The following is a 10,107-nucleotide window of genomic DNA, read 5'->3' on the forward strand; positions in this document are numbered from 1 at the left end:
CAATGAAAGCAGGAGCGTAATCAAGCAAATGAACATCTCCAACACCCATAAATGTTTCCTCACGCCCCTGACTGTCTGCCCTCCCTGCCCTCTCTCTCCGTTCCTCTCTCCAAAACTAAATCTATATCAAAAGGTTCTCTTCTATCTTAAAGGTTTTATTTAAATGGAATCACAAAGCTCTCATTCTTTCTGTCTTTCTCCTTAGATGGAGCATCGGGTTTTTTTTTGTGTGTGTTTTTTTTGAGATTGATTCCTGTTGGCTGTGACGATCCTTCATTTCCATTTCTGAGCAGTCTCCTGTTAGCTAGGCATCCCCGCCATCTGTTTACAGACCGACTCGCTGGTGCTTGTTTAGCCTGCGTCCAAGTTTGGTTTTGTACATAAAGCTACATTTGGCATCACGACGCTGGTCTTTCATGAGACGTGCTTTCACGGTTCTTGGGATCATGAGCTGAGTGGTCAGGCCACGGTAGGTGGGTGCTTAACTTTTCAAGAAATTGACAAACTGTTTTCCAAAGAGGTCCTCCCGTTTTACATTCTCACCAGCAGTGTAGGAACTTCATTTCCTTCGAATCCACGGCAGCATTTGGCATCAGCTGTCTTTAATTTTGGCTGTTCTATTGCCGATTTATCACTACCTCACTGTTGTTCTGATCTTTATTTCTTTCATGATTAATGATGTTGAGATGTATTTTTATGTGCTATTTTCTATCATACATCTTTGATAAAATGTCTGTTCGAATTTCTTGCCTGGTTTTTAATCGGAGAGTTTGCTTTCTTCTTACTGAATTTTATACATTACAGAAACCAGTGTTTTTAATCACATACGCGGTTTGCAAATTTTTCTTCTAATCTCGGGCAGGTCTTTTCGTTCTTTTAATAGTATCCTTTGAAGAGCACAGATTTTTAGTTTTGATGAAGTCCAATCTACTGTATCGTTTCCACTAAGGATCAGGCTTTTGTTGTTTTACCTAAAATGTATTTGCCTAACCTGAGGTTAGGCATATAGGGTTATAATCTTCTTTGAGTTACTTTATGTGGGTATGATATATATATATATATATAATATATATAATTTTTTTCGAGTTAGATTTTGTAGCCATGATATTTAGATATCAATGTTCATTTTTTACACATGTAAAAGTCTAGTTTTTTTTTTACCAACATTTGTTGCTTAAAGACAACAAAACCGTCTCTGTCTTGAACGAGGTGCATGGACGGACACGTGGCAGTGAGCACAGAGTACAAATGTCTTTGTATGACGTGATGAAGCCCACTACAGAGAGGACATCTACACGAAAGACGCTGACTGAGGTAACTGCCCGGTTGACACCAGTCAGCCTGTCTTCGCCCACTCCTGGACTTCCCTAGTGGTCTCGTGGATGCAGAAATCACATCAGTGGCCATGGGGCCGTCGAAGGGGCATGACAGCTATGCTCCCACGTACGAAGGTCGACTGAGTCACTACCGTTGGTGAATGTCCACACTGCCAGCTATTTAATCCAATGCTATCCCTTATGGGACACTATTCCCCAGGGAAACCAAACTCCCACTGGCATCGAGTCAATAATATCAGGCCCTTTTCTCCCTAGAAGGGACAATTCATTGTGACTTGGATTTGGTACATGTTCCAGATATGAACTTGCATTTCTGTTTTCAGGGCCCCAGCCACCTTGGCTTTGAGGACTTAGAGAACGTCCAATCTCCTGATTGTAGGGTCCAGCACCTCACAGCTTTTGACTAAGTATCCCCAAGTACGGCAGAGCAGGGGTCCTGGTCCTCTCAGGTAACACAGCGCCTAGACATGACCGCTTGTGAGAGGTGAAGGATAACTTTTAAAGCTGTGGCCGAGGCATCCGCTTGGAGATAAACACCTGGAATGGACATTCCCATCAGGAGTTCCTGCGTCAGTGACCTTCACATGGCCCATCATCAATTGCTCCACGAGACAATTGGCAGTTCATCCAGGCAAGCTTGGTGACTGCTACTATAGACACGGCCACGGGACCTGGTGCGCCGAGGTCCTGCGAAGCCTTTGGCGATCTTTGTGGAAGTGTTTACTGCAGTCTCTTTCTCAGACTCACTCACCTGTGGACAGACTCAAAGTGTGACGCTGGACACAATTACATACCCCTTAATTAAATGGGAAGGACTCGGAGAGGGCGGGGAGAAACACCAAACCTTTTCTCCATTAACGACAGGGTGAAATGTTTGGCCAGATGTTTTGCATTATGAACAAACAGGTTTCAGTGGGTTTACTGTAATATTGATCGAGATTTTATTTTCTACCACTGCTTGAAGAAATTTGATAAAAATAACCTAGCAAGAATTGTTTCTCTTATTGATGTTTAAATGCCCTTCGATTATGTACAGATTCTGACTATGGGCCAAGTAATGTCAATATTACTTAGATTCTCAGTTAATAATGCTTTTGAAAATTAAGCTTTTACTACCATCAAGAATCAATAAAAACAGGCCTGCTCTCCTCCTGCCTACACAGAAAGAGAGAGCAATAGATAAAATAGATTTTAAAGCATCTTACATATGGTTTCAAATTTGTACATTAAAGATTTAAAAGCCTTTTAGATGAGTGGACACATTTCCTTTAAGAAAACATAAAAGATGGATAAATAGCCTCCTTCAAACTAATGCCATCAGTTTATTCACTTAAAGCCAGAATTGCAGGAAAAAAAAAAAAAAATGTTTCTCATTAGTTAGAGGCATTAAAAAAAATACCAAAGATAAAAATAAAACTATCTAACATGACATGCATAATTCAGAATTTAGCTGACCGGTAAGGATTAATTGCACTCAGTTAATTAGTGTTCTCACTTACATCGTAATATCTTTTCCAGCTGCTTCCCTTGGCCAACAAGCCGGAAGCCACGTTGCTGGGATGGTACGCGAGAGTGTACTGCTGTGCAGGTCTAGACTGCGGTGCGTTGCTGCTGACACCTGCTTTGATATGTTTCCAGACGTAAGTCTCTCTCCCTGCTATCTGTCGGGACTTTGCAGCCCCAGTCTAGTGTTGTACAGGAGCTGATGCAGGCCGGATCACAGACCCCTGGCACCGCTGTCCCTGGAACCCCGTGGCCACCGCCGTGGAGATGAGTAGTCTTTCCATTTGGGCAAAGAAAAATCGTCTTGCTCTGCAAAATATTGTCAGTCTCACCAACTGCCTATTCGATTTTGCAAAGGATAGGTATCTGTATTAGTTAGCAATACAGGACACTAGGAATCTATGTTCTTATCAGAAATGCATTCGATTGTTAAACTAAAGACCTATTTATAATAAATTATTCAGATTAGAATAATGCCCTTATTGTTTTGTATCTCTCAGTCCAGGAAAACCTAAATTATGGAGAATTCCTAAATTATGGATGACGAAATACCCTATTCTACAATAATCTGTTTTCTTTCACAGTGTCTACTATTAAAAATGAGAGAAGCGAGGATTTCACTTCAAGAAACTTTTCATCAGTAAAATGTCACATATTCCCCTGCAGAGGTGAAATATCTCTCCCAAGTGTCACCGTCACCCACATTTAGTCAGCTTGGTTCTTCTGGACAAACATTAATTGAGGTTTATTGCCAATTAGCTACCCTTCCCGCCCCCAAATGACAAATAACACAAACTAGCTCCAACCAAACACTGAAGCTTTTAACCAAAAACCTCAAATGACCAGGGTTGCACTGATCTTATAAATTGCAATGAGGATGTTAAAGGAAATTTAAATTGAATTTTAAAAGAATTACTCAGAAAATAATGCATTGTTAAAAAACACAACTGAACTTCGCCACACGTACTCGCAAAAGCACAATACCCTTTGGCTCCAGAAGGCAGGACTTTGCCAGCCGTTCTCAGGTGATACAGAGTGAGGAGGAAATAATGGTTTTAATTTGCATCGTTTTGCTGCTGGCACCTTGCGCTCTGAACATGATATCAGTTAGTCACTGCTTTTAGTATTTCACAATGATTTGTCGGCACATGTGCACATTAGATTAAATGTTAGCTTTTTTTTTTTTTCAGGAAAAGAATGTAAGAGTTAAGAGTGTCTATCGTCAAGAGACCTGAAGGAGTTTTAAGCAAATTACGCAACCCACCCTATTAAACGGATGCAAACACACTGAGTGCCTTTTCTTGCTCTACTCAAGTGAGTATGAACATGAAAAAAAAGCATCAAAATTAGCATTTTATAGCCACCCACGTGCCAAGCAAGCTTTGTCATTGGTAAAGTTATGTGTTACCAGTCACGTTTTTTTAACAGTTGTATTATTTTTTAAACTAATTTAAAACCAAAGACTTATGACTATAATTAGATTTTTATATTCAGAAAATATATTTGACTCTGTATCCTTTTCCCCCTTAGCTGTTTGGTTTCGAAGAGCCCGTTAGCCTCTTTATCTGTCTTTGCCTGAGAAACAATGGAAAGAATAACTGATTCTTTTCTTTGTTAAATGTGTTTTTAACATTTCCTGTGGGCGGATACCTTGTTAGTCACCAAATACCACGGAACAACAAAAGACATTTCCCCTATACCCACATGGCTTAAAAGCCGTGAGTTTTGCTCAATAATATATCAGACAAGGATCGTGAACGCACACAAAATGATAGTTAATATTATATATACCTATGTTGAGCCATTCAGAGAATAGATACTCTTAGAGATGCTACTGTGTGTTAGTGACACATCGGTAAGCAAACAATGGCTACTGCTCTTCTGGCGCCCACGTTCTAGCAGATAAAGGTAGACCATGACCAATAACAAATATGTGTAAACAAATTATGCACTGCGCTGGAATGCGACGGGTCTTACGTGAAAAGAAAAAGCAGAGGAAAGAAGACTCGAGACTGGCAGTTGACAGCATAAAATGAAACAGTCAGGAAAGTTCTTGTTGAGACAGTGATATTTGAACAAAATTCTAGAAGGAGGTGAGGGGGTTAGTCTCAGGGTCACTGGGAGGAGGGTGCAGGAAGGGGAGCACTCGGAATAAAACCAGCAGGTGTCCCGGGGACAACCTGGAGGCCAGTGTGTCTGAGCACAGCTGGCTGAGTTTTGAGTGGCAGAGGTTGAGACGCAGGGAGGGGTCACAGGCCCAGATCCCAGGGCCCCGTAGGACGCGGCCAAGTCTTCGACTTGTCTCTGAACCGAAGTGGGACCTCCTGCAGGATTTTGTACAGCGAAAGGAAATGTGTCCTACGTTTGGGACCTCTGCCAGAGAAGAAGCATTCACTCTTTTAATAATCTAGATATTGTTTATTTACACTCCACTGGCTTCCATGATGAATTTGTGAAAGTCAGAAGTGTCGTGTTACAGCTCAGTCACCCACGTTATGGTCTCTGAGGAGAAAGTCAAAGTGATGTTTTTCTTAAATAATGATGTTTTAAACATATGCCAATAGGAAAAAAATGCTCCTAATAAAAGTAGTAAGTAATGTAGAATTATTTGGAGAAACAGGAGAAAAATCACAAAAACGGAAAGTGTTTGAGATGAATGTGAAATTATTCTAAACATGCATTTTATATACATCATCAAAAATTAAAAATTTACTAATATTATGTAGGCACTTACTTAGATAAAAGTTTCAAGGATACATTTCAACAGCTTTTCTTAAATAATATAAAATAGAAAATGTTGAACAAAGTAAGATATATGTATACAGATTCAATAAAGTTTATCCAAAAATGTTATTTTATGAACATTTTGAAAATCAGTGAGATGCAAACACTGACCAAATGCCCAGAAGTGAACCACGTGGTTGGAGTGGTCCTTGGCCTCAAAGCTAATGGGAATGTTTTTTGTTTTTTTTTCAGACGAGGCAACTCTTGGTTGACCTCACAGATTGCAAGGACCTTGTCAGCTTACAATCCTTTTTATTTCATTTTTTATGCCTATAGCACCCGGTCTTCCTAGGTGGTCTCCCATCCAAGTACTAACCAGGCCCGACCCTGCTTAGCTTCCGAAATCAGACGGGATCGGACACGTTCGGGGGGCGTGGCCGCAGACTCGAATGTTTTTAAGACAAGCTCTTTACAGAGTTCTAACTTACACCAAAGCTTGTAGTCATAGTTTCAATTTCTGCCCTCCTTTAAACAAAGAGAATCAAGTTTTCATTTCGGCAAGTGTATATATATATATATATATATATATATATATACACACACACACATATATATGTACATATACACGCATATATATATATATGTGTATATGTGTGTGTGTGTGTGTGTGTGTGTGTATATATATATATATTGCAAAAAAAAAAAAGATACTATCTTCATTTTAGGCTGCTTCTCCGATGAGCGCAATGAGCAATCTTCAGTCTGTTTTTAAGCCTGGTGCAAGTTTCATTCTTGGAAGAATGACATGTCGGGGTAGTGACAATGACTTGTTTTCCTGGGCTCTCCCAGCTTCCTGATACACAATGACTCTACATGAAGGAAGTGAGTCCATGCAGACTTTTTTTGGTAGCCTTAAAAGCATGAGTAAAGACGGCTCTGATGCTTAAAAAGCGTTCACGACAGTTTTAATGAAAGAACTAGCTGACGGTTACTCGTGAATTTATTAGCTAGCGACTGGTTAAAAAGCACATGACAATCAAAACGAAGGAAGCGTCCGGCAGCTTGCCTTCCGATCTGAGATGTACTAATCTTGCAGGAAGGAAATCGATTTTAGAGCTTCTAAAATAACACTTCTGAAATGGGAGAACTTGTCTTACGTTTACTATGTGCACAATACGTGTCTCTGTGACTTTTTTCTCCTAACTAACGTGAAATGACATGACTTTCCCATTTTTCATACTGTTTATTTTATATTTTTCCTCTTGTTTAAACATTCCTGCTAATAGTTTCCTCTCCCTAGGACTCTGTATTCCCTTTAACTCAGGGCAGGAGAAAGAGAAACTGGGGGGCAGAGAGGGGGAGACAAGTTGATTTAGAAATCAAGTGTATTACAGCCATGCCACCCTGAACAAGCCCGGTCTCGCCTCATCTCAGAAGCTAAGCAGGGTCGGGCCTGGTTAGTACTTGGATGGGAGACCACCTAGGAAGACCAGGTGCTGTAGGCGTAAAAAATAGAAAAAATAATAAAATTTTAAAAAAATTTTAAAAAAAGGGATTGTACGCTGACAAGGTCCTTGCAATCTGTGAAGTCAACCAAGGGTTGCTTTACCTAAAAAAAAAAAAAAAAAAAAAAAAAGAAAGAAAGAAAAAAGGAAAAAGAAATCAAGGGTAAAAATAAAATTGTAATATTTCATCTTTCTATCATTTTCTTAAAAAACAGTTTTTCTGTCAAGACCTCTGGAAACCATTATAAGCTGATTTTGATATACTTGGAATGATCAAGGAAAAATTAGGTTTTGGTGTCTGTGGTGGGTTTATATAGGGAGTGGGTATTTGTGGCTTTGTGTGTTTGAGACAGGTCATCTGTCACCTGAAGCTTTGAGTGTGTTCTCCTAATCTGACAATCTTATTTCCAGACTTGCCTATAACTTCAAGCTCTGTCATTAAACTATCTTTATCCGGTGTGTAGGCTTTCCACAAAATAGCCTGAAAGCTACAGAGCATTGATTAGGAACTGTCAAGAGACATTTCATACTCAGGATTTCTATAGCATTTCAGTTCTTTACTCGAAATCCACTTTATTTCTAAATGCTGAAAATTCAGCATCTTTAACAGCAGCCAAATTAAGAGACCTAAGGAAAACAGAGAACAAAGATTTAAGAAGAAGAATATCATTCCCTTAGCAAGTTTCAAAACCAATCATAATTTAAGTTTGGAAAGTTTTTTTAAAAGTGACAATTTTTTTAAGTAACTATATCACCAATCTCTATTTAATAAAGTACTAGATCAAATAATAAACATCAGTTTAGAGGGAATATTTACATACCTAATCATTTTGCAAAACAAAATAAAATTATTACTATTTAAAATATTCTATATTGGAGAGGATGTCGAGGAAAAGGAAGCCTTATACACTGCTGGCGGGACTGCAAATTGGTACAGCCACTATGGAAAACAGGATGGAGGTTCCTCAAAAAACTAAGAATTGATCTGCCATATGACCCAGCAAGCCCTCTACTGAGTATTTACCCCGAAGATTTGAAAAGCCATATCCGAAAAGATATTTGCACACCGATGTTCATAGCAGCATTATTCACAGCGGCCAGGACATGGAAGCAACCGAAGTGTCCTACGATAGATGATTGGCTAAAGAAGCTGTGGTACATATATACAATGGAATATTACTCAGCCATAAGAAGAGATGAAATACTGCCATTTGCAACAACATGGATGGACCTTGAGATAATCATGCTAAGCGGAATAAGCCAGACAGAGAAAGTTGAAAGTCACAAGATATCACTTATATGTGGGATATAAACCTAAAAGCACCAAATGAACAGGATAAACAAACAGAGAATCATGGACATGGAAATAATAGACTAGTGGTTACCAGAGGGTAGAGGGTGGGGGAGGAGGCGGGAGGTAGACAGGGTAAAGGGGGTCAAATATAGTGGCGTAGGGAGAGGGTGAAGTGGGTAAAGGGGATCAAATATATGGTAGCTGAAGGCAACTGGACTTTGAGTGGTAAACACACAATAGAATATACAGATATGAAATTATAATGTACACCCGAAAATTATATAATTGTATTAACCAATGTTACCCCAATAAGCTTAATAAAAAATGAAAAATAAAATAAAATATTCTGTATTGAAAATGACACTTGACAAATAAAAAATATTTTGACAAATAATGTACTTTTTTCAAAGCTGTCAAAATAGATACTGTGAATTTATCGATCATTTTAAATTAGAAAAACAGATTTAGAAATTTTTATTATAGAATTTAATATTCTGAAATCATAATCTTCTTATAATTGTTTCCTTGTCTTTTCATTATAAATGGAAAAAAAAAGTATAAATGATATCTTGGTCTATGGCCATGCCACCCTGAATGCGCCCGATCCTGTCTGATCTCAGAAGCTAAGCAGGGTCAGGCCTGGTTAGTACTTGGATGGGAGACCACCTAGAAGACCAGGTGCTGCAGGTGTTAAAAAAAAACAATAAATAAACAATATCATGATGTCCCATAAATATACTTTTTTTCTCCATATAATTACTGGGGGTATTTAAAGGTTTATAATACAAAAATATGTGGTATATTATTAAAATAAACTTTTATTCATTTATGTCTGTTTATCAAAAAAAATAAATTTAAGTTTTAATAATCAATGAATTTAAAATTTTTTTTGAGATTGAAGAAATATAGAAATCAAAAATTCGACCAAACTTTATACAATTTTAAAATAAAGGAAAATATGTTGAATATATTTTCTAGGTTTTTATAGATAGTTCACAGTTACTTCCATTTTTAGATAATAGCCCGAAAAATAAGATGTATTCTATATTTCCATGAACTGTATGTATCATCTCCTTTTTTTTAAAATAGCATTATTAAGATCTAGTTAACATGCCACACAATTTTTAAGTGTAAAATTCAGTTGTGTTAGTACATTCACAAAGTTGTGCAAACCATCATCACTGTCTCATTCCAGAACGTGTTCGTTAGGCCTCGTGCACCCTTCAGAACTCAGCCTTCATTCCCACGTACCCCAGACTCCAGCCACTCCGATATAATTTCTGTGTCTATGGATTTGCTTTCCTGAACATTTCAAATAAATGTTCAAATGAACCCTTATTCTGCGGATTGTGGTGTCTGAAGAGAAAATTTATAGCAAATGTCTTGGTATTTTCATAGATCAATCAGCATCTAGTAGGTGCTCAATAAACACACAAGGGCTAATATAAATGCACATCATACACAGAAATAAAGTAAAATAAAAAAATTAAATTCATATTTATCCTGTTTAAATGTGCGTATATTTAGAGCACACATTGCCATAAATACCCTTGAAATATGGCTGCATGGTTTATTTCATTATTTGCATTGGCATTAATTAATTTTTAAAAAAGGAAAAAAGACAGGATAGGCTAGTGTGCAGAATTTTTAAATTTGCCATAGCCAGCAAAGTCACATCATGTTTTTTGTTTAAAAAAATTTTTTTTTGAACCTTTTGGGATAAGTCTGTCTCATCCCAGTTCTT

General features: G+C 37.9%; 3 pseudogenes; 2 read left to right on the forward strand and 1 right to left on the reverse strand.

Annotated features, from left to right (window-relative positions):
* Positions 1 to 5,891: 5,891 nt before the first annotated feature.
* On the reverse strand, positions 5,892 to 6,009 carry LOC120590352 (uncharacterized; annotated as a pseudogene).
* Positions 6,010 to 6,950: 941 nt separating this feature from the next.
* LOC120590759 (uncharacterized) lies at positions 6,951 to 7,069 on the forward strand (annotated as a pseudogene).
* A 1,866-nt stretch (positions 7,070 to 8,935) lies between these two features.
* On the forward strand, positions 8,936 to 9,053 carry LOC120590171 (uncharacterized; annotated as a pseudogene).
* The last annotated feature ends 1,054 nt before the right edge of the window (positions 9,054 to 10,107 follow it).

This window comes from Pteropus medius, unplaced genomic scaffold, assembly GCF_902729225.1.
Source record: "Pteropus medius unplaced genomic scaffold, Ma_sr-lr_union100, whole genome shotgun sequence".
NCBI lineage: Eukaryota > Metazoa > Chordata > Mammalia > Chiroptera > Pteropodidae > Pteropus > Pteropus medius.